Below are 4897 nucleotides of genomic sequence, written 5' to 3' on the forward strand. Positions count from 1 at the left end.
TCCCTGTAAAGAGTTTTTGAAGGAACCTTATGTAGATGAAGACCTCACCAAAGCGGTGCCAAGGAGTTATATAAAAGAGAATTATGCTACGCTCCTCACATGCATCCAGAAATACCTGACATGCGAGGGTAGGTACAATAAAGTTTACTCCTACCACTTCAAACTTCTGTTACATTTCACAGGTAAGGTTTCAATAGACATACCTTTCTATTTGTTCAGGAGCATTAGCAAAATGTGTGATAAAATTCAGTTAAAGAAAGATAGTTGTGAAACATCCCTTTTTCATCATGGTCTAGTAAAGTTGCTGGTGTTGGATAGTTTACAAAAAATTGGTAGAGATTGGGATTCATTTGTGTTTATGGCCGGCTTCCCAAGCAAAACAGGCCTCACTCCATTGCCTGTGAGAGAAAGGGAAGAAAGGAGTGAAGAACCCACTTTGGCTGAACTTAGAAGAGAAGTGACAGACCATAAGCAGCCTAAAACTAAATCAAGGAAATCAGAGAAGTCTGTGGAAGCTAAAGAGACACCTGAAGCATCAGGGAAGAAAACTCCTAAGCCATCTAGAGTATCAGAAAAGGAAACTCCTAAGTCATCATCTAAGGAAACACCTCAGTCATCAAAGCAGAAGATTCAGAAAAAGAAGGATGAAACTAAATCAAGTGAAGTTGAAAAGATTTCAAGGGTGAGAACCAGAGGTCAACAAAACAAGGAGAAAGGAAAGTCAGTTACTGTGGAAGAAAGTCCTATTTCAAAAGGTAGTTTAAATGACTTACTTGAAGCCATTGAACTAGAGCAAGATCAACCAGTACAAATTGAACCACTAGAATTTGAGCAAGATCACTCGAGGCAGCCAATGCATATTGACCTCACTCAGTCCTCACCTGAAAGTTCTAAAAAATCAAGGGCTTCTAAAAGGTTGAAATTTGAAGAGCCAAGTAAAGAATATGCTTTTAAGCCACGCAGACCAGTTACAAGAAGGCAAATCAAAGAAGTGGAGAAAGCGCAGAAAGAGAAGGCACCATTAGAAGTGCCTAGGACAGAGGTACTTGAGGTTTTCACCGGAATAGTTCAAGCAACCAAAAGCAAGAACAAGAATAATAAGGTTATCATCAGTCAAAGTGGAAATGTTATTGCTATCAAGAAACAAGCTGGAGCAACAAAGGAAGAAATACCTCAGATTAAAAATGTTTCTAAGGAAAGGGCAGTAAGATATACAAATTATAAAAAGGCTGTAATGAAAGGCAGAACAAGTTTGATTAGCCAAACTGACTCAGTATCTGATGCATATGTGTGGACAGTGCCAGCTCTGAAGCAGGCAAAAATCATGAAACAAATGAATACAAGCTTAAGAGCAGAAAACAAGGTGTTAAAGGAAGAAGTTAGCAGTTTGAAAAGGAAGCTAGGCAAACTAGCTAATTGATCCAAGGGGAAATTTGCCTTCCAAATTTTGGTAAATTTTGGCTGTCATCATTTTGAAACTTTTTGAAACTTTTTGAAGTCCTTACACCTGTGTAAAATAGCTGAAGAGATCACAGAGTTAAGTCATTGTTGCTTTAAGGTTCATATGCTTAATTTTGATTACCTACAGCAGTTTCGTAGCGCGCTACGAAACTGCTGTAGATGACTGTTTATATGAAAAATTTGAGATTGATGCTGAGGTCAGCGAATCTTAAAGGGATGACTCGAGGCTAGCATGGAGATTATATAAAGCCATTCAGATGTTTAAAAAGGTGCCAGGTGTAAGTATTTAAGGAAAAGGTGAAATTTTGTCTTTTGTTAAAGTTTTCACTTTATATCCGAATTTTTAGGGTTCTGGTAGGGTTGCCGAGGTGTTGAGTGGTACACCTGTTCAGTTTATGAGATGGCCAGATCATAAGGTTTCTTCCATCATACGTGACTATTAGAGGATTAAATGGCTTGAAGCATAATCTTAAATGCATGAACACTAATGGGAGGCAGAGACCGTGAACATAGGGCACAGATTCTTATCAGTTGATGAATCATCCATATATCAGGCATCCGAAGCTGCTCATTCAGTGAATGTTCTTCCAGCTTGGCTTGGCTATTATTGAAGTGCTACAGGTGTCAAATTTCAAGAACGCATCAATGCACACGAGGAGATAGACTTGAAGTTTCAATGGGAATGGAACCCTCTGTTTTCGCAGCACAATACCTTTGTAATTAATTAGTTTGTTTAAGATATAGATAAGATAATTAATGATAGAATTCCGAGCTCCCTTCATGCTTGTTGAGGAGTCTCAGGTAGTAGTATTTTGGTTTGCTATATATAGAAATGACTCTGATGTAAAAAAGGTTGGACATTTTATAGAAAAACAGAGTTATTTGGGCCATTGTAAGACTTCTGACAGTAATAGTAAAACAGTGTTGATTTCTTCTCAAGATTCTCGATGGATTATTGTGTTCAAATATAATGATGGTGTTTTATATTTTATGTTCTTTTACAGCCTTGTTGTAACACAATCACTCAGAATTCATAATCTTATGCTCTGACTTCCTGTGTGTTTGGCAAGCTGTGGTTTTGATGGAGTATGTTTGACATTTAATGCAAAGAGCCTTGACTTCCATGAAATGACTATGTTTTTCTTGTTTACTTAGTGTATGAGACTCCATAGCCCAATGAGAACCAGTTTGATATATATCCAACCAGCTTTTGCTTTCATGAATGAGTAAAGAGTTAGCCATCTGTTGTAGTGAAGGATTTTTATCAAGAGTTTGTGAGAGAGCCCTCTCTGATCAAAGAGGCTAATCTTTGATCTAAAGTTAGGTTGAAAGAGTTACATGAAATCTTGCTTGGTTGTAGCCCTCAGTAGTGATTTTGTGATAACACCACCTAAACCCATAAACCATAACAAATCTGCTCCATTAAGGGTAGAAGGGAACAACTTAAATTTTTGAGGATCGGTGGTGTAATTGTATCCTCTGCTCAGAACTTCATACTTGAATAAGAAGGCACTCAGATCATTTGTGGTCATGCCATGAAATTTTGGGATGTTTTGCAAGGGGATAGCTTTCATCGGGGCATTAGCTACTAGGTCGACTATGCGATATTCCAATGTCGAGGTCTAACCTTGAGGTGCTCGATTTGCCAATTGGTCGAAAATGTGCCAACACCCTTCAGGGACTTTAGGGGATGCTATATAAGTAAGTGGAGTATTTTCACTCCAAAGTGGTTTTGTTGCATTTCCCAGATCTAGGATCACAGGAGATCCTAGTTCAGATAACTGTGGCTCTGGCTTAGAAGTTCCACTAGTCTCTCCCTCTCTTTCTCTTAAATTACATGATTTTCCCTATTGTGAAGGATTAGAATGTAAATTTTCAGTAACCTGACATCTCTGTTCAGATCATTCGGTTTGGCTATGAATCTTAGTGTATGCTGTAGGGTGAGCTTGCTTCCTGAGGGATTGTGGTAGGGATTTTTTTAGATATAGTCCGGGGTCCTACGGATGCCTGAGATTCTACTTTTCTTGTGATTTCATCTATAAAAGTTGATATTCCAAGGTTCACCAAAACCATGGGTTTTATGGATTTGGGTGGGGGGTTCTAATATTTTTCTACCATTTTATTCTTAGTCATTTATAAAAACCCCTACTCCTATTTAACCTCTATGCATTTGCTGAAAAGTGGGCTATTAAGCAAGCACTTTACTTGCTCGTTACGCAGGTTCTTACCTCTCGTTTTTAATACCCAATTCTTTTATAACAAGAAAAAGAAATGACTTTGAAACACTCTCCCCAACAACGACACCAAAATGTTGGTGCATTAATATGACTATTAAAAGCAACCTTAATACCTACATTAATTACCAAACTAGGGTAAGTCTGTTTATTTCAAGAGTGTTCATCATTGTCTATGCAAGTGAATTCAGAGGTTGATTCAAAATGAAATGATTTTGAATCGTTGCAATAATTAATATCTAATTCTCAAAGTTGAATCCAAAGTAGATCTGAAAGAAAACCTTAAAGAAGTTTCAAATCTATTTTAACCTATTGTGTAGAGAATTGAATCTAAATGCAAGTAAAAGGAATCAGCAAGAAAGAATGCTACAGAAAATGAACAAAAACAACTATTTAAGCTTTTAACTGAAAGTAGTCAACTGTAAACTCAAGATCTCTGAGAACACTACTTCAGAAGGAACAAAAATCAAATCCTTAAACTAATCTGATAAATTCATCAAAGATTAACACCTAGATGTAAACATATCAAGATCTCTAATTTAGTTTGAACGGAAAAGGTAAATCATGAAGATTAATACTCACAAAAATCGTAATAATTCTAATTTCATGAAATAACATGAATAAAAATTGCAAGAGTAAACATAAAGAAGTATGACACAAGAAAAGTAGTAAATCTCCTATCGATTGGGCCCAAAGTCTCTAGAACTCATAGCTGAAAAACACTCAGAATGCGATTACAGGTAAAACACCATCTTCTTCATTAAATTCGATACTAAAGATACAACATCACTGTAGTGAGAATACTCTGTGTCAAAAGTGAAATATTACAATCCCCAAATTTCTAGCTAGTTTTTCATTTCACCTGTTGGCTCTATATAACCTATGAGAGACAAACGGATAGGAGCGAATCCTTAGGATCAAGAGATACTAAGGATTTCACAATCGACAATATGATTTTATTACAAAATATACTTGATTCTCCTAGTCTTTCGCTAGCCTCCATTATCAAGACATTGTCCTTTTCATTTCTTGGTTGTTGTTGTTCTGTCGTTTGAACAAAAATCGCTCAATTCATATTCCTGCCAAAATTACACAATTCATTAATGGTTGACTTTATCTAGCTTCTGCAATAGTTTCTTCTAAATTCTTTTCTAAATTGAAGATAAAGATATAAAGATGAATGATTAAGTAAGCTAATATGA

The sequence above is a fragment of the Pinus tabuliformis genome, chromosome J (genome assembly GCF_031772625.1).
Source record: "Pinus tabuliformis cultivar Carrire ecotype Pingquan chromosome J, CPIR1, whole genome shotgun sequence".
Classification (NCBI taxonomy): domain Eukaryota; kingdom Viridiplantae; phylum Streptophyta; class Pinopsida; order Pinales; family Pinaceae; genus Pinus; species Pinus tabuliformis.